The sequence below is a fragment of the Saccopteryx bilineata genome, chromosome 1 (genome assembly GCF_036850765.1).
Source record: "Saccopteryx bilineata isolate mSacBil1 chromosome 1, mSacBil1_pri_phased_curated, whole genome shotgun sequence".
NCBI classification, from domain to species: Eukaryota; Metazoa; Chordata; class Mammalia; order Chiroptera; family Emballonuridae; genus Saccopteryx; species Saccopteryx bilineata.
Window position 1 is genome coordinate 228,642,326 of NC_089490.1, and position 23,072 is coordinate 228,665,397.

The 23,072-nt window shown below is 44.4% G+C and overlaps 1 protein-coding gene and 1 non-coding gene across 2 annotated transcripts in view; one reads left to right on the top strand and one right to left on the bottom strand.

Annotated features, from left to right (window-relative positions):
- SUSD4 (sushi domain containing 4) overlaps window positions 1–23,072 on the top strand; it is a 98,093-nt gene that overhangs the window by 27,528 nt on the left and 47,493 nt on the right. The gene's annotated exons all lie outside the window — the stretch shown is intronic.
- LOC136321569 (U6 spliceosomal RNA) lies at window positions 18,270–18,376 on the bottom strand. Its single transcript, XR_010728720.1, has one exon. It is a non-coding gene; the product is annotated as a U6 spliceosomal RNA (small nuclear RNA).

The following is a 23,072-nucleotide window of genomic DNA, read 5'->3' on the forward strand; positions in this document are numbered from 1 at the left end:
ATGGTCACATAGAAAACAAGTTGCTTCAAGGTAGCTTCACTATACTTGCTGATAACATCTTTCAAATAGTTTATGAAGCGAATCTCAGGTATTTTATGGCTGCATATAGCGTCCCTGACATACTACCTGGATGCTGCTTTACTTAGTAATTGGCATGTGACCAAGAGGACTGGAATTAGGAGCTGGAGAGAAGGGGAGGGGGCTTGTAACCAGTGCCACACAAGTGCCTCTGTCCCTAAGATTCAGCCCTCCCTGCAGGGGTCTGTGGAAACCCTGTTGAACTGCAGCATTGGGGTTTCATGAAACAGAGTGTAGGTGGGTGGTCAGAATGGAGGGGGTGGAATTCTGGTATTGCAAAATGTCCCTGTAGGATTTATGAAGGACTGTTCCTTCCTTCTCCATGAGCAGTTATTTTGTTACCTTTGCTGTTGTTTTCAATGCAATGTGGACATGTCATTGCTGTCCTTCAGTGGGTTTGTGGGGTGATGTCTTGGTGAAGACAAAGTAAGCATGCATCTTCCTGCCAGGCTGGGGTCAGGACTCCTGGGGCCCCAAGGGCTCCTCGGGTTCCTGCTTGTGGAAGCAGATAGCTGTGTTGGAGTCCCTCTGGCTGGCTCCAAAGTCACACAAAGTCATGTGAACGGAGGCTTTGCACAGTGCGAGTCAGGCCAGTTTCAGGCCCCAGCACCTCATTTCTGCCTTGCGCAGAAAGTGTCAAAGACCTTGGAGAGAAACCAAGGCCTTTTAAGTCGACAGTGTGGAGTGACTTATTTCCAGGCCAGGTTTGTGTTTGCTTTCTAGGGACTCCTTTAGTCGCGCTCAACCCAACCACGTGGGGAAATGGGTTCAGCTGTGTTTTGCTGGAAGTGACAGACTTTGCTGGCACACAGGTTTCACAGCTATCTTGGGCTGGGAATAAAGAGAAAGGGAAAACTTGCCATTGGGACCTCAGTGGCCCAGGGCATCAGTTACAGGCTAAAGAGCAGGTCTCTCTGTGATGCTGGAAGTTGAAGGCAACTTGCAAACTCTCTGAAGTGCCACCAATGCCAGTCTAAGACATTGTTTTCATTACCCTTTGGATAATGGTCAGTAGTCACCATGCTGAGCAGTTGTTATTGCCAATGCCATCAGAGAAAATAGTGCGAATGTGATCGGGGAGAAAGAAGCATAGGAACTGAACAGGCGACCTTTGAGTGGATCCATTAAAGGGCCTGAGTGGGCCTATCATAGAGAAATACCCTCTCCTGCAGTGAGTCAGTCTGTCATACCTCTAGCAGTTATGAGAATGGGGGAGCAGGCTGCAGAGACACTGAATGTGGGTGTGCAGGCACTTTCATTGGAACAAAGATCCCAAATCACCATTTGGCAGAACTCCTCATTCCATTCCCCTCTCTCTGCCTTCCTTTCATCTCTTATTTCTGGCTGGTAAATACTTCTGTGATGGGAGGCCCTAGCTGTCTACATGGGGCCGTTCCCCCCTAGGACTCTCCTGTTTTTTACATAAGACCCACCAGCTATGGTGACTAGTACCATGAGACTAAATGCTGCAATCAATCGTGTCTGCAATCTGTTTACTTGCATTTGTCTCCACTGTACTTGAACTCTGTGGCTCAGATTGCCCAGGGTACTAACTGCACATGAGCAGCAGGAGGCTGGAGACGTGTGGTGTTTATTTCTATTAATGCCAAGAAAGAGAGAAAGTTAAAAGCAGTAACTAAGACAAATGGCGTTGTTATTGGCAGAACCTCCTTTTGCTGTCAACTAACCTATTTTATTTTTCTTGCTTTGGTGTTTTCCAAATCTCCTTGTTTAAGACTTAACATGTGCTGAAAATAGGCAATGAAAATCTTAGGAACGAAGAAAGGTATTTCAAGAGAACTTGGAAAACATATTATGCAGGTGAGAGAAGGAAGACCTGGGGATTTTTCCAAACAGAAAACTCTTATTTTTTAAATATGAAGTGTGAATGGTGATGTGTAGGTTGTGGGTTAGCTCTTCAAATGTCAGACTTTTGATGGATGTCCCTTGCTGTGTAGCCTGCCCATGTGCTTTTAATCTAGTAGTGGCAGTAGAGTAATTGCAAAACTTCCTCAACTGAGAATGTGCTTAGGAATCAAATGAGCGTGATAATGAGGATGAATATATGAGTGGCTCTTCCAAAGAAATACAAAAGGAGAGTAAGTTGTCTTTGCATACATAAAGAAGAGTCTCCCTTTCTCCTCCATTTTTTCCATTTGTCTGTCATTCGCCCATCTGTCTATTCTGCCATCCATCCACCTGTCCACTCATCCATCCATCCGTGTATCCATCCATCCATCCAGCCATTATCCATCCATCTATCTATCTGGCCATCTACCCGTCTGCCCATCTATCCATTCATTCATTCTTCACTGGTCCATTCACTAAATTAACTTTTAATGAGGTCTGCCCATGTGAAAGGCCAGCAGTAAGCACTTTAGGCAAAAATAAATCAGGAATGTGTACCTTCTAAGAGCTTAGAGGCAGAGATGAGCACAGAACACAAACGGCTGCAAAATAAAGAAGATGAAAGAAATAAAGGAATACATAGATGAAGTTCTGGGGAAGATTGAGGAGGAAAGGTACTACCTTGGGAAGAAGGACCTAACAGCATTGAACAAATGGGGGAAAGGCAAGGCAATTTCAGGCAAAGGTGTTTTCAAGTTTTTTGGAATGAGATTTTAACTTATTAAGTCAGAACAGACAACTCACAATCATTCTTGTGCATTCTTTGATCAAGATTAGCATAATTTGGGGAGATAAAGGCCATACATAATCCCCAAATTTTATCTGTATGTATGTTAGCCTTCTCCCTGACTATAAATATACTGCTCACAAAAATTAGGGGACATTTCAAAATGAATATGAAGCGATAAAATATCCCTTGATTTTTGTGAGCTGTGTAGAAAACAGGACTTAAAATACCTCTTTTTTCACTCTTTTTTATACCCCTTGAGAAGGCTGCTGAGGGAAGTGAAATATCACCCCCAGAGAGTACAGAGAGCTGGAGAGGCACAGATGTTAGCTGAGGAGGTGCCCCGAGTACCAGGACAGGATCATCAGCTCTGCACAACTGAAGGTCGCTAGTCAGGACTGAAGACAGGGGCTGTTTTTTGTTTTTTGCTTTCCTGGCACAATCCAGTGACAGATAGATTTGGAAGCCTGGTGGAAGGTACATTGTACTGATAGTCATACAACTCTAAGCCAAAATAAAAGTCTGGAATGGTGATAGGCGTAGATATCTCTATAGCGAAGAGGATCCATTAGGAGCCGATTTTGACCCTGCCTGGTCGGTCCCTGATGGATTCTGAGGAGCCAGCTGGATTATCAGCCAAGGATGCAGTGACTGCCCCTGAGCCCTAGCTGTTGACATCTGGTCCTGATGGCACTGGCAGAGTCAGGTTTACACCCAGCAAGCCTTGCAGGTGCTCTTGAAGTCTGGACATGGGGAAATAATGAGGGACATGGGAAAAGGCTGGCTGGTGAATGGCATAAGCAGCTATATTATTGGTCGTTCTTTCCTTTGACAGGTGCACTGAGTCTTTGAACAGTGTGGGCAGTCAGGTGGGGGAAAAGCAAATAAAGAGGAACAGAGAGAGGAGTCCCTAGAATGTCTCACAAGACGCATCAGAAACTTTTTAAGAACAGAGATTGTAGATTCTGCACTTGGAATAATTCAGACAACCCCGCACTGACCATTGGTGGGTGGCCAGAGCAAGGGGGGCTGGTGCTGATCTTAGTTCTGGTGCTGTCACCTGTTCTGAGCCCATAAACAAGTCACTTAACATCTCAGAGCCCTGGTGCCTTTATGACGCAAGGGCCAGTAAAGAGGACTGAGACACCGCCCCTGAGAGCCCTTTGTACAGCGTGGGGGGTATTTTAACAATGGTCCTGCTTGGACAGTTTGATACTGTGAATATAAGTCTAGTAGCAGAGGTTAAAAAAATGCCAGTTTTCTTAAACGTTGTTTTTTTTTTAGAGAACACTAATGATTTTAGTGCTGACAGATGACATTGCCCCTGTAGTGTTCCATCTCCATCCAATCCTGAGTATGAAGGAAAAGATTTTCTTTGTGGATAAAGAGATTAGAATCAGCTATTGAGAATTCTGTTCTCTGCTTCTTGCTTCCCTGCAGACTACAGCCAACAAGAAATTGCTCCTCAAAAGATATATTTTCAGCAAACTATGCTTTCTAAATCAGTGGTTTTCAACCTTTATACACTTTGGGACTGGTGAAAATAGGAGAATTACTTCAGGGACCGCTAAGGCAGAAATCATCCTGAGCATAAATAAGAGCATTCGACTGAGGTCATTGGGTCTATAATCTTCATACAGCACTGGGGTGGTTAATTCTTTGCGGACCTGCTCAAAATTTCTGGCAGACTGGTCTGTGGACCAGTGGTTGAAAAACACTGTTCTAAATGGTTCAAGGGTTTGAATAAGAAAACTATGTGTGTAAATGTAATACCTTATTGCAGTGGTTCTCAAAGTGTGCGCCAGGGAGCACTGGTGTGCTCTAGAAGATTTCCAGGTGTGCCCTATGGTATTCCAGAGAAATATGTGCCTGTTGGGGTTTTGGAGTTTAGATTTTGGGGGGACAGAGGTGTGGGGAATTGGCTGTAAGCTGACAGTCTGCCCAACCCCCCACCTCACTTGCCTGATTAGGTTGTAAAAGGCTATTAAGCTGTGGTGCAGAATTGTTTACACTACCCACCATGTTCCCCGGAAAGACTGGAGGCAAGTTTCTTCTATCCTTTGTTTGATGTCAAGGTAAGATGATATGTATGGTGGGGGTTTTGGATTGATGATTAAACATAAGAAATTGTCTCTTGAAGCCTTTTGGATTTCTATAAAAGAAGAATATGTGGCAATATCTAAAAAAGCTTTGAACATTTTACTACAATTTTCTTTTTTTTTTTTTTTTTTTTTTTTAAACGAGAATTTTTTTTTTTTTTTTTTTTTCTGAAGCTAGAAACAGGGAGAGACAGTCAGACTCCCGCATGCGCCCGACCGGGATCCACCCGGCACGCCCACCATGGGGCGATGCTCTGCCCACCAGGGGGCGATGCTCTGCCCATCCTGGGTGTCGCCATGTTGCGACCAGAGCCACTCTAGCGCCTGGGGCAGAGGCCACAGAGCCATCCCCAGCGCCCAGGCCATCTTTGCTCCAATGGAGCCTTGGCTGCGGGAGGGGAAGAGAGAGACAGAGAGGAAGGTGCGGCGGAGGGGTGGAGAAGCAAATGGGCGCTTCTCCTGTGTGCCCTGGCTGGGAATCGAACCCGGGTCCTCCGCACGCTAGGCCGACGCTCTACCGCTGAGCCAGCCGGCCAGGGCTATTACTACAATTTTCAACATCCTATTTATGTGAATTAGAATTTTCTACCCTCAATACAATTAAGAGTAAAAAGAGAGGAATTCTTCAATGTATTGACGAGGAAATGAGAGTTTGCTTTTCAAATATATGCCCAAACATTGAAGAAATCGCTAGGACACATCAGGCTCATGTTTCTCATAAACACAAGAATGAAAAAACTTAACACATTCACACCGGGACCTGCCAAATTTACTAAATCTTACTAAGAATGTATCTGTATATATAAAAAGATAACTTTTTTTTTTATTTTTAACCCCTCTTTTTTATGAATTCTAAAAAGCATAACTCAAAAAATGCAACATAAAAGTGCTTTTTAATGTCAGAATAAATTTAATTTTGTCATATTTATTTTGTTTAATTACCATAAAAGCATGCTTGGACTTTATATTTTTTCTTTAATATTTGACTTTATTATTATAACATATTTCTCAGAAATTTGTATATAGTGTGCTTACAATTATTTGTAGGATTTTAAATACGCGCTCCGACTTCAAAAAGTTTGAGGACCATTGCCTTATTGAATCTTTGAGGCTGGTGACAACTCCCTGTGATAGGGTTATGTAGGTGGCCTTTGGCCCGAGGGTGCCAGGCCAGGAGAGGTCTCTGTTGATGGCTGGGCTCTGGCCTGGAACCCCATCTGCCTTTTCCCAAATGCACAGAGGCTCCCTATGGGCTAGCACTGAGTTAGAGGAACCAAAGAGCAAGCAGGAGCCCAGAGTTGCTCTCTAGAGCTCCACAAAGTCATGTCCCCAAGCACAGTGGAGTCACCCAGTCTGGTGTTAACCATATAAAAGAAAGTCGTTTTCAGCCCTCGCCAGTTGGCTCAGTGGATAGAGCATTGGCCCTGTGTATGGACATCCAGGTTCAATTCCCGGTCAGGGCACAAAAGAGAAGTTACCATCTGCTTCTCTCCCACCCCCTTCTTTTTCTCTTCCCCTCCCGCAGCCAATGAATGGCTCAGTTGATCTGAGAGTTGGCTCTGGGCACTGGGGATAGCACTGTTGATTGGAGCATTGGCCCTAGATGGGGTTATCAGGTGGATCCCAGTTGGGATTTATGCAGGAGTCTGTCTCACAATTTCCCCTGAAGGAAGGAAGGAAGGAAGGAAGGAAGGAAGGAAGGAAGGAAGGAAGGAAGGAAGGAAGGAAGGAAGGAAGGAAGGAGGGAGGGAGGGAGGGAGGGAGGGAGGGAGGGAAGGAGGAAGGAAGGAAGGAAGGAAGGAAGGAAGGAAGGAAGGAAGGAAGGAAGGAAGGAAGGAAGGAAGGGGATGGGAGGGAGGGAAGGAGGAAGGAAGGAAGGAAGGAAGGAAGGAAGGAAGGAAGGAAGGAAGGAAGGAAGGAAGGAAGGAAGGAAGGGGATGGGAGGGAGAGAGGGAGGGAGGAAGGAAGGAAGGAAGGAATGGGATGGGAGGGAGGGAGGGAGGGAAATGAAGTCATTTTCTTTCACTCTCTGTGGTGAACTGGTTGAAGCCATAGAAACCGTGTGCACAAACAAGCCTCAATGTGACTTATGAATTGTCTTTTCTTAGAATTTGGTAAAACTACCACCAGTTCCAAATCCAACCACCCCTGTCACTCTCAATACATTTCTGTTAGCGTCTTGTCTTTTCTGAGTTCTTCTTATGGCTAAATGCAATCAAACAATGGTATTATTGGGAGGAATTCTTTTATTTTTAATTAGCCTGTTTGTTTTTCTTTTAAATAAAGACCTCAGCATGCAGGAGGGTTTTTCCTTCTGGTGAGATAGGAGAGAAGAGATGCAGATGTCAGCCCACATAGCTTTGAAAGTCCCTTTCTTATCTCCATGGTATCTTCATGACATGCCTATTGGACCTCAATTTACAGCTACATTACACATTCCCCATTGGGCCCTTCATGCCACATGGAAGCCAAGTGACCCCTGTGGCTGCTCTGTTGGGCCCCTGCCTATCAGAACCCTACACATCACATCGCGTTTCCTTTCTGTTGCGGACATCTGTTGATGTCTGCAAGGTGGTCTGCTTCACCCAGAGTCTGGGAGGGACACAGAAAATGAGTGTCCTCAGCTTGTATCTTCTTCCCTCAACCAACCTCATCCCTTCCCTCTATCCCTCCCTCCCTCTGTCCCTCCCTCCCTCTGTCCCTCCCTCCCTCCCTCCCTCCCTCCCTCCCTCCCTCCCTCCCTCCCTCCCTCCCTCTCTCCTTCCCTTCCTTTACCCTCCCTCATGGTGAGGATCAGACCCAAGGAGAGGAGGGGCAGGTCTCTGGGTCCACCCTTTGCCCCTCACTTCTCTCTCCCTCCAGCCCCCAACCCAAAGGTGGGAGGGCTGTCCACTTCCTGTGCTGTTGGGTGGCAGGTGGCAGCCTTCCTGTTCATGTCCCCCTCCTTCCCTTTCTGTGGCCTTCCTTGTACTCTGCTCCTCTTCCTTGGGGAGTGTCTTCACTGTAGTTGCTTAAGGGCTATAGAGGACATGATTAAAAGGAAATGAAATATACATCAGTTTAATATTTTCAAAATAGCATTCCTGTTGCACAAATATAAATAAAACATGGTCTGTGTCCACGAAGAGCTTAGTCTAGTCAAGGAGATAGATTCATAACCTAGACTTTCAAAATAATTTTATAAATGCACAACTCTCATTGTAGGTCTCCATTCCCTGCCACATGCACGCACACACACATGCACGCACACACGCACACTCCCCCGACACACACACAGAGACACACATGCACACAGACCACCTGACCTTCCTGTCACTTATATTATGGCGTTTTCCAGTATTTATCTTGTGTTGCAGTTACTGTGTACAGATTTTGTTCTAGAAAGCAGGAGCCTCTTCTGATTTGTAATACTTGGCACAGTGTCTTAAGTTCATTAATTAAAAAAATGTATCTTAAGCCCTTCCTGTGTACCAAGCTCTATACTCAAGGTCAAGGTTCAAAGATAAATAGAACAATGAACTCTAATCAAGGTTCTCAAGAGAATTCACAGGGTCTGTGAACTTAGATTAGAAAATGTTGCTTTTTTATTTTTACTAACCTCTGGCAGAAGGAAGCATGGCATTTCCTTTCCTTATGGAGGCAGGGATAGCTCAGAGCCCTCTATGTGGCATGCTTTGGTGTGCTGTGCTTTTCCATGTGTTTTGGGTGCATGCATGTGAACCAGCAGTGGGGTAAGAGGGTGTCTCTTGGGGAGGTTGTTAGCTCAGCCCCACTGAGAGGGCCAGGGTCTGTGTGGACATTCATCTCATGTGCAGAGGGTGGGGCATTAGACAGAGTCAACAACTCCAGGGCAGCACAGCTAAGCAGATCTGGAGCAAGTGGGTTTCCTGGCCTCTGGAGAAACAGTGACTTGGGAAGGAAGGAAGGGAGGGAGGGAGGGAGGAAGGGACGGAGGGAAGAAAGGAGGGAGGGAGGGGAGAGACCTTTTGGAAGTAAAGGAGGAATGTGAACTGTTGGCAAAGACCACTTACCCAAATTTCTTGAAGACTTTCTGAGACACTAAATGGAATTTCAAAGCAAACTCTTTCCAGACACAGGTTGAGATCTGAGAAATTCCAAGACTCTGACGCTTTGCGCGGTGGCCTCCCCCACCTTGTGCTGATTCCCTTGGTTATGACCTCCTCACATAAGATCCCCACTAGTGGTCTCACCAGCTCCCAGGCCTTCCTGCCTCCACAGGCACCCTCCCTTGCCTTCCTACTAACCAGATCCTACAGTTCAGGGGCTCAAGGTGAGGTCGTGTAGGGATAGAGTGGGGCTGCACAGTCCTGAATTCAGATTTTGGTCCTGTGACCTACTAACTTGAGGACCTTGGGCAACTTACTTAACCTGCCTCAGTTTCCTCAGTTGTAAATTGGTATGTGGCCATGCACCCCAGGCCAGCTACCTTTTGCCCTCCACTGGGCATGGCACTGACCTGGTAGGTAGGTCCTGGAATTAGCAGAACTGTATTTGAATGAAGGCTTAATGAGAGACTGACTCATCCACAGGGAAGAAAAAGGCGGGTAGATAGATGGCTTCAACCAGTGTCAGTTACCAGGGCCGAGAAGAGAGTCCCAGTACTGCATGGTGTCTGTCATAGATTTTTCCTCATCACCCTTCCTCTAGGGTTCAGTCTGGCAGGGAGCAGGGAGGGGTCATGGTGGGGAGTATAAGACAGAGGAGCTGTCTTCAGTGAGAATTCCATAAGCCACAGGTGCAAGGCATCCCCATCACGACACTGTAAAAAGGAGAGACATTGTCTGTCACTTTTTCTCCCCAGAAGCACTTGACCTTGTGCCTGGTTCCTGGATACTGGATAAATGTATGAATAGACTCACTCTCCATCCCTACCCCACCAGATTTTGGTCCTTAATTTTGCAAGTTATTTTAGGTTTCATTCACTGTACTTTGCTGTCACCCTTCTTGCAAGCCCATGCCACACCTCTGTAGCCCCCATGGTTACCTCATGCCCTTCCATCCAGCCTTTGTATGCCAGTCGTAACATCTGAAGCAACTTTCCTTAGTCTGTACAGTTGGGAAGAGCATCATATTTGTGATGGAATCACACGATCTGTCTTTCCTGGAGTGGCTGAGCCCCCATCTGGGATCATCGCCTTAGCATAGACTATCTGGGAACTATCAAGACACATATCACTCAGGAAAATCCTAGAATTTAGAGGGGACCTCTTAGGGACCAAGGACAGAGAGGCCAGTGGTATTCTTCACTTTATAGCAGGGTCCTGTTTCTCTTCGCGTCTTGCCCACCTCCCCAGCTCTGTTGTTCTGTGTGGTCTCCGGCCTTCCATGAGCAGGTTAACACCATCCTGTTTCTAGGTCGAAAGTGACCGAGGAAACCTACTGACCCTCAGCCTCCATTTCTTCTGCTGTCTCACTGGTTGATGGGAAACACCATGAGAGAGACAGGGAGTAACAGAGGGGTTTTCCTGAAGTCTGTGAATGAGGGAGCCCAGCCTACCGGCCGCACCTCTGTGTAAATCCCTGCCCTCAGGCCTCAGTTTACCAGTGGGTCATTCTCAAGTTGCATTGGAATAGCCTTTTAGAATGTGCAGAGCACTTAGAGAAACCCTTCCTCCTCAGGTGCCCCATATCTCTGAGAGATACACAGGGTGATTCCAGATTCTTCTTTTTTTGGATAAGGGACCAAGGCTCTGGAACCTTCTGTAATTTGCTGAAGACATGTGTCACTGAGCTGATGATGTCACCAGCCTGGCACCCATGACATAAAGCAACCCTCCCACCCCCACCAGAGTGAGAGATTTGATCCAGGTCACGTATTCTGCTGGGCCGAGTTGGAGCTGAAACTGCGCTAGCTCCCGGCCTATCCTATTTGCCAGATAATGAGACAAATTGTAGGCTCCATAAAAATTAAATAGCAGCTGCTTCATGTTCCTTCCTCTCCAACTTTGAAATGATTTGCATGGCAGCGCAAGGTGTGACTGTCCTGGCCTGCAGGAGCCAAGGGTCCTTCAGTGTAACCAGAATCATACAGTTTATTTCCGGATTGGCGGGTCTAAAATGCTTTGAGCACCACCATTCAGGAACCGAACCATTAGTGATGCAAATGGAGCACGTGGTTTCGCTCTCCCTGTTGCCTGACAGGTGGAGACCCTCCCTGAGCCCTTCACTGCAATAAGAGCGGAGGGGTGAAGTTGAAAAATAAATTGAGCTTAGAGGAAATTAGCAAACAGCTGACTCCTAGAGCAGAAAGTTCTATGCTGTTCTTTCAGCAGTGAGAACAGACACACAAAGCTCCTGTTTCCCTAAATCCTAAATGCAGATTTTCCGATTTTACTTTCTGGCCATTAGTGATAGCACAGGCTGCATTTGGGCATGAGAAAAAGAAAGACGTAAGAGGTTTGAGGATTTTATAAAATTTTGCAAGAGGAATTTACAATAAGAGCTGATTCCGTCTGACCAGGCGGTGGTGCAGTGGATAGAGCGTCGGACTGGGATGTGGAGGACCCAGGTTCCAGACTCCAAGGTCGCTGGCTTGAGCAAGGGGTTACTCAGTCAGTCTGCTGTAGCCCTCTGGTCAAGGCACATATGAGAAAGCAATCAATGAACAACTAAGGTGTTGCAATGAAAAACTGATGATTGATGCTTCTCATCTCTCTCCGTTCCTGTCTGTCTGTCCCTATCTGACTCTCTCTCTTTGTCTCTGTAAAAAAAAAAAAAAAAAAAAGAAGCTGATTTCTGAGTAAATAAGTATCTCTTTACTTTTTTTTTTTTTTTTTTGCATTAATCTTAAATTTACTCATTCCTTTATTTGACTGCTCACGAATACCCTCTACCTCCATTACTGCTGGAACACGGCATTTTAAACCACAAATTAGGGCAGAAATCTACACATAAAAAGAGCCAATTTTTTGATGCCCTTTAGTGACTATGATTTTTTTTTTCCTTTGAAGTGAGGCAGCTCCCTGGCAGCCCAAGCCTGCTTGGAGAACATCTTACATCATCTGTAGTGTTTCTATCTTCCAGGTGGTGCATAGTTTAAGATCAGAGAAAAGGATATTTGTTTTGGGAATCAGTAGTATTTCATCCAGACATTTTCTTTATTGATTTGAGGGGGATGGTGTGGAGGGAAGCATCAATTTGTTGTTCCACTCATTTATGCACTCATTGGTTGATTCTTGTATATGCCCTGATTGGGGATCGAACTCACAACCTTGCTTGGTGCACTGGGGTAATGCTCTAGCCAACTGAGCTATCTGGTCAGGGCCTCATCTAGACATTTATGATTCACCTCATTTCTTCACAAATTGACTAACTCCATGGACAGCATATTTATAATACAGTGTTTTGGAAATTAAGTAATTTTAGATAGGATGTAATGGTTCATTATCAGTCCCTACCAGACAGCTGTTTTATCCTCAGTGTCCACCTGCTTTGCTTCTCTCCTTGTCTCACGGTGCCTGCCCAGTGTGAGCACCATTTATTTTCAGCGTGCCGGTGACCCTCTTGGGAAGGAGAGCTATAAACCACAATGGCAGCATTCTAGATTTCAACAGCCCTTAGACATTTCAGAGTCTGGGGCGCTCCCAGTTAGCTGCGCTCCTCCTGCAGGAGGATGATTTAAGGAAACCACTAAAGTGACGTTATGTTATTTGCAGGCATCTCTGTGGGATGTAATACTGTCAAAGCAGAGCTGGCCTCCAGTACCTCACTCCTCTAGAAGAACCTCGCTGTTCTCTTCTTAATATTTGGGACTGAACCTTATGTCACCCACCCCCAATATAACACATCTTTGCCATTAGAATACATTAGGAAAAAAAAACATTTGTTTTTTTATTATAAATGCTCATTGCAGAGAATTTGGAAAATACAGATATATATATAAAGGAGGATGTAAAAATCACCCATCAACCTTCAATCCCAAATAACCCAGTTAATATTTAGGCAGATTTCTTTTTATTTATTTCTATGCACACGCATCCCTTTTGTGTATTCATAAAACAAGGATCATGCTACAATACCCTTTTTTTGTATTTTTTTAGTTAACTGTATATGTGGGGAACTGTCCCATAATCATTAACATTTACTGGTTAGAAAATCTCCAAAACATAATATTAAAGGTTTCAGAGCACTTTATTGTATGAATAGATGTTAGCAATTATTTCGGTTCAGGTTGCTCCTGAGAAAAAGCTCTGTGACCAGCATCTTGATACACTGGGCGCTATAACATCTCATACAGGGGTTCCCATAGAAGAACAACAAGGTATGCACACTGTTCCCGAAGTCCAAGGCCTTAGCACCACTGTTGTGCTTACTAAAAAATTGCAGGCCCTGGCTGGGTGACTCAGTTGGTTAGAGTACCGTCCTGATACACCAGGTTGCAGATTCAATCCCTGTTGAGCTCACACACAAGAATCAATGACTGTGTAAAGTGGAACATCAAATCAATGTTTCTTTCTCTCTAAAATCAAGAAATAAATTTTAAAAAAATATCAGAATTGAGCTGTAGAGCTTGGATCTGCAGAGCACTGTCCAGGTTCACTGCCCTGTCTGTTAGGTTAAAGGCACTGTCCCAGGTCTGTCCGGACTGTGGGGAGGGATGGCCTCCCAGAACTGTTCAGTAAAAGATCAAATGTGCAGCCTTTGCGAGCCTGCATCGAGAACAACCCTCTCTAACTGGTCACTTGGGCCGCCAGTGAGGCCAACTCACCTGTCCCCGCAGGCCCTGGTGCTCAAGTCCTTATGTAGACTGGATGTAAGAACTCAGTCATGAAACGCTGGTGGCATGGATGTGACATTTCATAAGCAACATAGGTCGCACAGGGAAACCAAATTACCAGGGGTCTGTGAATAATAAAATGAGGTCGGAAAACTCTGCTAATCAAAGACATTTCAGCAGGTTTCCCTAAAGGACTGGTCCTTTGGCGAAATACATCTTGTCCTGGGGAGTGACTATCCCAGTGGGTACCAGAGAGCTCCTCCCTGTTTGCACCACACTTACATGCCAGGGATGAGGCTGCCTGTGAGACCAAGAGGCAAGAAGTGGCACCTGCCTGTGTTTCTGTAAATTAAATGTAATCTGCTTTGGACCCCTAACTGCCTAGCTAATGAGAACTTCATTGGTGTAGGGGGTACACAGGGAGGGGGGACTTCTGAGGCTCCTTTTCCACAGCTACATTCATGGGATCAGACAAGAAGGCTGGGTCCCACGCAGGGAAAGCCCCAGGTCATTACTCCTTACCAGCTTTCATTTTACTGTTTCCTCCTTGGCGATAGGCTAGTAGCTCCCAGAGTGGGCTCAGGCTGCCCCTTGAAGCACTCACTCCTACTCACCATAGCCCCCCAAAGCTGAATGCAACGCCAGACCCACCTCTCTGGCCCTTGAGTGACACCTGTGAAGCCCCTGCTCCCCTCCTGTCCCTGGGGAAGCTCTCCAGAACCTCTGTCCTCCCTGACACTGGCCCCTTTTTTGCTTCCCCGGACCTAGCTTTCTTCTGCTAGCAAAGATAACTGACAGCGAATAGGTAGACAGCACAGTGCAGGGTATAAGTGGAAAACGCTGCAGCCATTCCAGAGGAGGGGCTGATTACGTGGAGTGGAGGGCAGTGGCCTATAAGATGACCACTGGCATGACATGTTGACTTCTTTCAGGAAGGTTAATGTCTTCACCTTTTGGGCTCTCAGACAGTTTATTAGAAGAGAGAGAACAAACAAGTCTCTTTGTGCACCAGCAGGGTAACGTGTCCCAAATTGTATAGTCAGAAGAGCATAGTGTTCTCTAAGTCTGTTTGAAGGGGTTCGTACAGACAATATGGGTGGAGGTCTGAGGTGTCAGTGCCGTCAAGTCAAGACGCCCCTTCCAACAAGTGCAGCTCCTCTGTGATGTTTACTTTGCCGCCTTTCCGGGATTGGGATTCTGGACCCATGTTCAAATCCCTTTCTGCACTCAGAGCTCTGTGAGTCTGTAGTCATGAAAACTTTTTGGTCTCAAGTTTTTCAGCTATAAAATGAGGGAAATTACTTAAATGAAATCTACAATCCCTTCCAGCAATAACACTGTGTATTGCTGAAAAATCTCTGCTTATATGTCCTTGCCTATTATTTTGTAGTTTGCAAAATGTTTTCTACAAAGATCCCATTGCTCTTAAGTAAGGGATATAGGTGACAAAGCTTTGTGTTGAAAGTGTATTTCTATTCAAATAAGTGACCCTACCACATTCATATAAAAGATCTGCTAACACAATGCCAACAATTGATCCATGAGCAGTATTGTGGCTTTAACCAAAGACACCCGATTCTTAAGGGGACAGAGCAGAAATGGTGGCTGCTTGAACATCTGAGCAAGTTTTTTATGGTGACTATATCTAGGTGATGGGAGCGAGATTTCTCTTGAGCTAATCATCTTCTAAAGCAGGGGTCGGGAACCTATGGCTCCCGAGCCAGATGTGGCTCTTTTATTTTTTTTTTTAATCTTTTTTTTTTTTTTTTTTTTTTGAATTTTATGAAGCTGGAAACAGGGAGAGACAGTCAGACAGACTCCCGCATGCGCTCGACCGGGATCCACCCGGCACGCCCACCAGGGGTGACGCTCTGCCCACCAGGGGGCGATGCTCTGTCCATCCTGGGCGTCACCACGTTGCGACCAGAGCCCAGATGTGGCTCTTTTGATGGCTGCATCTGGCTCACAGACAAATCTTTTATAAAAAAAATAATAACATTAAAAATATAAAACATTCTCATGTATTACAATCCATTCATTTCCTACCACTCATGTTCATGGTTGCGGGTGGCTAGAGCCAATCACAGCTGTCCTCCGGGACAACACCAAATTTTTATTGGATAATGCGTAATGTACACAGGTCATTGTATGGCTCTTGTGGAATTACATTTTAAAATACGTGGCATTCATGGCTCTCTCAGCCAAAAAGTTTCCCAACCCCTGTTCTAAAAAAATGGGGGAGGGAGGGAGGGAGGGAGGGAGGGAGGGAGGGAGGGAGGGAGGGAGGAAGGAAGGAAGGAAGGAAGGAAGGAAGGAAGGAAGGAAGGAAGGAAGGAAGGAAGGAAGGAAGGAAGGAAGGACAAAAGAACATCAAATACAGCCCTAAGCTCTTTGTTCCTTGATTAAGTGTGTACTGAGGTCTACCTGTTACTAGGATGGAAGGTCATCTCTGTGGTGACAGAAGACAAGTCTTCTTGCATGATAGTCCTAACCTGGCTAATGGTTTCTTTTTCATTTTCTGTTCCCCATAGTACCTTTCTCTTCCTCCCTCTCCCAAAACCCTGAGAAAGTCCCAGTGGCACTTGAGAATGTAACACCTGTGATTTGGACTCTAGTTTGTGAATGAACTACTGTAGGGAGGGAATACGCAACATTCCTGACAAGATTGTTATTATTAACAGTTGGGTGTTCATAAAGTGACTGTGAAAATGAATGCTATCAAACCGTTCTGTTGATCTCACGGAGTTGTTATGGGGCGGAACTGAGGTCATGCACGTAAAACACTTCGTAAACTGTAAAGTTCATACATGTGGAAAGTGGCTTTGGTATGGCTCCACTGTTGCTCTCAAAAAAGAAATTTGAGTTTTTTTAAATGGCAAATAGTCGTAGGCATTTTGAGAATGTGGTCTAGGAATTTTGTTTGTTTAAACCATCCATACTTTTCTCCTGAGGGCTTCGGTTTGTTTGTGCTTTGGGAGTTTGTTAGTAATGTTTATCAAAAAGAGCCTAGACCTGGGATTTAAAAATGGAAGGGATCAAAGAAATCATCTAGTTGCCTTGTTTAGTGATAAGAAGTGAAAATTCTGGAAGGTCAAGTTATCTGTCCAGGGTCACAGGACTTAGCTAAACAGGCAACCTTATTATACTTGATAAGAATTTGCGTTTGACAAGAGTCAGATTTGAAACTTATGAATCAGTTTTTTAAATTCATCCTTCCCTTCTTTGATTGTTCCCCAACTGGGAAATCCCCACACCACCATCTTCCCTTATTTTGAATAGATAAAGTTTTATTCTGTTTTTCGATTTTGTTATGTTGTGAGACATGTTTGTTATGTTGTGAGACATGTTTTATGAAGTGCTATCATGAGACCAGAGTGAAAAATCGCATTATGAGTTTGCATTGTTATCAGTTTTATTGGAGCTAAGACTGAGTGAAAAGATTTAGGAATAACTGGGTAATCAAAGTGAATTAAATCAGGAGGGAGGAACGATCAGTCCTGGCATCAAATGGGGAATGCTATGACTTCCACATCTGTGGTCTCTATCCATTTTAATCAAGTCTAAATTATGCTATTAAGACTTATTTTTGTTATATTTTCTTGCTCAGAAACAGCAGACTTTCTGTTCATCTCTGGATCTTGCTTGAAACATGAAAACATTCTCGCCATTTCTAGGGAACAGTTACCTAACTTGATTGCCAACCAAATATTCAGAGTTGCTGTTATGTTTGTGACCAATAAGTATAATATTATCATGGCACCATGTTCAATGTGTACTCTGGGTTATAGAATCCAAAATGTCGACCTTTCAACACACACAGATAAATTCTTTATTCCCCAACTCATTTTTCAAGTGGTATCTTGTTAGTATAAATTTGCTGTGATTAATAGTATATTGTGCTCTTGTTGTGGCAGAAATATTACTATAGTAATGAGCTTGGTCATTGCTATGTTTCCTAGGGGACACTGCTTTTGTGGTGAAAAAATATTTTTAGCCTAATAAATGGTAACAGTAATCAGCTTCCCTTTTTTCCTCCTCAGATACCTCTTAAATACATAACTGATAATAGGCTGAATTATAGAATGACATAGCATTAAGTGCACAAACCAAATTCATTTAGAAATCTTTGGTTTCCTTTGTTGACATTTTTTGTGTTCTCTCCTACTGAAAAATTTGTCTTAATCTGGTTCTTTTGCACTGAGCTCTTTCTCCATGAATCTTCGAATTCTTGGGGCTTTCTGTTTGTTTGGTTTTTTTTGTTTTTGTTTTTTTTTGTTTTTTATGGGTTTTTTTTGTTTGTTTTGTTTTTGTGTTTTTGTTTTTTTTATTAAATTTAATGCAGTGACATTGATAAATCAGGGTACATATGTTGAGAGAAAATATCTCTAGATTATTTTGCCATTTGATTGTGCTGTATACCCCTCCCGCAAAGTTAAATTGTCTTCTGTCACCTTCTATCTGGTTTTCTTTGTGCCCCTCCCCTCCCCTAACCCCTCTCTCCTTCTTCACCCCCTCCCCCCTCCCCCAACCCCCCCCGCCCCTGTTGCCATCACATTCTTGTTCATGTCTCTGAGTCTCGTTTTTATGTCCCTTCTATGTATGGATTCATCTCAGTTTTTTTTCTGATTTACTTATTTCACTCCGTATAATGTTATCAAGGTCCATCCATGTTATTGTAAATGATCCGATGTCATCATTTCTTATGGCTGAGTAGTATTCCAAAAATATGGAACGCTTCACAAATTTGCGTGTCATCCTTGCGCAGGGGCCATGCTAATCTACTCTGTATCGTTCCAATTTTAGTATATGTGCTGCCGAAGCGAGCACTGTTTGGTTTTGTTTGACTCTCTGGCGCCTAGAAATGTACACGTTCTTGTTCCTGAGTCGGGGGTTCTGTGGAGCTGGGTCACTCACCCTAAGAGAGGGCACTGGAGGGGCTTCCACTAGGAGCCAGCTGCTATCTTTATAGCAAAGACCAGAGCTGTCTGTGCACTGAAATACTGGGTTTCCAAGTTCCCCTCCAATCCTGGGTCTCAGGTTAAAGAAATCAGAGTGCAGTTCTCTGGAGGTTTCTGTTACCATTAATGTCTTATGCTTGAATGTTGGCCAAGAGAAGGGTGCTGTTGTTATTCTTAAATTCAACAGTCATTTTCAAAGACACTTAATTCTACAGCAAATTAGGGGGGGAAATAAGCTTTGAATAATTTTAGGAATTAAAGTGCCTCTTGGAAATTAGGAGATTGCCTCTTTACATTTTTCTGTTCTTTAGGGAACTGGTTGAAAATTAATAACATAAGCACTTAACAGCCATTCATTGTGTACTTACCATGTGCTAGTCATGCTTTGCATGTATTTGCATCTCACTTAAATTTCACAGTAGCCCTAGAAGTAGGAGCTATTCTTACAATACACATTTTACATATAAAGAAACCTAAGATGAAGAGAGAAGTTAAGCAATTTAACCATGGTCACATAGCAGGAAAATGGCCAAGTCAGGATTCAAAACATATGGACTCATTTGGTTAGAACTGTAAGCCCCAACTACATCATTTGAAGTAAATTTATGTTTTTAAATAGGTAGAGTCTATTAAAGTGGTGTTTGTCAAACTTTTTTTTTGTATTCAGTGAGAAGAGGGGAAGCAGAGAGACAGACTCCCACGTGCCCCGACGAGGATCCACCTGGGAAGCCCACTAGGGGCAATGCTCTGCTCATCTGGAGTGTTGCTCCATACCTCAGCAACCAAGCTCTTCTTAGCGTCTGAGGTGGAGGCCATGGAGCCATCCTCAGCACGAGGGGTAGAGAAGTAGATGGGAGCACCTGAGCACCCTGACTAGGAATCAAACCTGGGACATCCACACACCAGGCTGATGCTGTACCACTGAGCAAACCAGCCAGGGCCTCACAAACCTTTTTGACTGTGAACCACTGACAGAAATATGTTTTACAGCGCAGACTGGCACACATGCATGAATAGAACCAATAAAACCACATAGAACGATACTCACCCTCACCATGTAGGATGCGCTCTGATTTTTCCTTTCTGGTTCATTTCTAAAAAATGCTGGTTATGACCCTCAAAATGAATTTCATGACCTTCTGTAAGGTCACAACTTGCAGATAAAAAGCTACTGCAAGTCCCAGATGTCAGCTTACCCGTCAGGAGGCCCTGGTTTGCATCCTCTGTCCTTTGTTGAGTGGATGCCTGTTGGGTCCTTTCCCCCCAGTGCCTGGCGCTCACTATTTGTTGACTGAGTGAATGTATAAAGAGATTATTAAATTTTTATTAAATTCTTTCCCCATCTCTATTTCTTTAAATTCCCTTCTCTCCTTTCCCCCTTTTCTTTTTAAAAACAGAGAGCTGCAATTTTACCAAACAGGGAGATGATTTAGGCTGAAACAGAGAAGGTCAAGGTATAATAATGATTTCATTATGGAACTATCAGTAATAAGTGATATTTCTAAAAGAAAATTCACATTTCCCCACTGGTGTTAATGGTGATGTGAACAGTGTTAAATTGCTATTTATATCATACTCTGGCTTTGGGATCCCCTCTCATTCCTATGAGGGTCTTCTGGGGCCCACTCTGGTCTCTCTCCTAGAGGCAGGTGAGTTTAGGGTAGGCTTGTTTCCTCTTCTGCCTTTACAAGAGTTGAGGCATTCAGGGCAGCTTTGGGGCATGGCTTACTCAGTTCTTCTAGAATTTTCTGGAAGATATTTGGCAGCTCATAAACTCTCTGTCATAGGGGAGGGGGGCAAGTTGTAGAATCCTTATGTTTCAGCCTAACCTTTGCTCAGAACAGACCTCCAGTATATGTAGTACTTCTCTAGAAACTTTGAGAAAACACCCCAATGCAGACATTCACCTTGAAGCAACAGCAAGGACCTCTAATGGTGGGTGGAGCATGGACCAGCCCAAATGGACAGTTACCTGGAAACTTCTGGCATGCCGGGTAGTTAGCAGCCAGGAGCATTGTGCTATTCAATATTGGTGTTAGGGAATCATTTGATTGTATACTTACAATCTGAGAAGTACTTGATTTTATTGTGTAACAAAATACCGGTATTAGAGAATTATGTAAGCTTATTTGCTGAATAGAATTCATCCAATTTGATTTTTTTTAATATTGCCTTTCTCTTCATCTTTTCATTACTGATGATTTGGTATAGATACAGCACCAGCTCAAATAGGTTCTAGAATAAGAAGGATATCGACACATGGTCGTTTAAAATATTAGTTAAGGTAGTTCTAATAAAAAGATTTCTGAGGTGATCGGGAAGCTCAGGGTAGCATGGGTGAGGCATGCGTTGGAGATGTTGGAGGGACCCCTAATCAATAAATCCTCAACACCTACACAATTCTACTTTGTGCTCAGAGCTCAACAAGTCCAGGTGACTAAACGTTCAGAGTCTTTAAAATAGGAAATAGGAAAGGTTTAGAGGGATGTGGATTGGGAGCACTGGATAAGAAGGGGAAAGGATTAGCCGAAAAACATATATACATAATACATAGACACAGTCAACCACAAGGGGAACACGAGGATGGGGGGAGGGAGATATATTCAATGGGACACTTGAATCTATGTAAACACAATAAATTAAAATCAATAAAAATTAAAAGAAAAACAAAACATATATACATAATACATAGACACAGTCAACCATGTGGTGATGGCCAGAAGGAAAGGAGGGTGGAGGTGAGCAAAGGGGGAGGAGGACAAAGGGGGGAGGGGGGAGGGGGGAGGAGGACAATGGGGGGAAATGGAGGGGTGGAGGTGGGGGAGGTGAGCAAAGGGGGAGGAGGACAATGGGGGGAAATGGAGGGGTGGAGGTGGGGGAGGTGAGCAAAGGGGGAGGAGGACAAAGGGGGGAGGGGGAAGGGGGGGAGGACAAGGGGGGGAATGGAAGGGTGGAGGTGGGGGGGAGGACAAAAGGGGAAGAAGGTGGCAGAAAGAGAGTACTTGGGGCAGAGGGCACAGGATGCCCTGTGCAGATGATGTTATACTGAGTTGTGCCCTTGAAACCTGTATGGTTTGGCGAACCATGTCATCCCAGTACATCAAAGATACATTTTTAAAAAGTAGAATATGGGTTTCATATAATTATATTGCTATAAATAAAGCAAGTAGAATTTAAAGTTTACTCTCTAAAAAATAAAAAATAGGAGAGGTTTTTGAAGAATTTTCTCTGAGACAGAAGGGTTCCTGTCTGTATATAGGATTATTGAAGCACAGTGGTATCTTACTAGTTGCTAGGTGGTTTGAAAGAATTTTATCAGCGTGGCCGGTGATGAGGAAAAGGCATATTTCAGCCCAGGGGCAGCTGGGAGTGGAGTGTTCAGCTCTGATGGAGAAAAGTCCTATGTGGTCCAGAGGGACTTTCTCAAGCTGACCACATCCTTCTCCCTTTATGCGTCCCCCGCTGCGGGCATTCTGCATGTCAGTTGCTAGCACTGCTTCTGATTCATGACGCCGGTATCTGGGGTCAGACTGGGATCCCCACAAGAGCGTCTGTCATCACAGCAATGCTCTGCGGAAGCATGTCATTGTCGATGGCGGGGTGATGGTGGACTGCCTGGATTCTCGGATGCTCTAAGTAACAAGTCAGGCTCCCCTGCCCTATTCCACTGAGACTGGGCACTGGCAGGTATCGGCTACGGGGGAACCATTTCCTATGGAATCATGAAACATTTCACCCTCACTGTATTTTAACAGATAAAGGGACTCAGATACATTTAGAAACGTTTATAATAACATCGTGAAGATTTGTATCATTCAGAAGCTGAAATATGACAGGCAAAGGCTAAGTGCAGGCAACATTGTAAGAAGGAAGGTCACAGGACTACAGAAGGCTCCAGTTTTGTTCCAACTTCACCATTAGCTGTCAAAGTGACTGGGGTGGCCGTGCCACCTCTCCTGGCCTCAGCATCCTCCTCTGGGAGATAAAGGGGTCATAACAGAGACCCCCAAGGTGACCTTAATGCCATCTCTAAGAGACTGACAGAGAGTGCAATGGGGAGATACGGGGGATGAGGATTGGGGGTGCTCTGATTCCAGTTAAAGTTTGCAAATGTGTCTGTTTCAACTAGAGCGAGGATGAAGTCCCGGGATCCTCTCACTAAGTAAATGCATAAAAAATCCATTTTTCTGCCTATATCCTGTTTCTTTCCCCAAAGACTCATCGAGCAGTTTACAGAGGACTTGAAACCCAGCCCCAGTTCTAAATTGATTTGGCTACATTTGATACACCCTTCCTTGCTAGAATACGACTTTACAGTTATAATGAGCCAAAAGATGGCTTTTCACACCTCTTTTGGTTTTCTGATTCTTTCCAAAGACTTCTTCTGTGGCTCACAGTAAAACTGGTAGGTTTCAGCAGACCCCAAAGTAACTAACTGGAAATGTAGAGACCTCCTAATGAGAATGAAGGTTTGATAAGTTCCTTTGTGTGAACCGGGGGCGCTCTTATTCCTTGTTACTACCATAGCTTTCGGTCTGGGGAAAGGGATGAGATCTTGCCTTCCA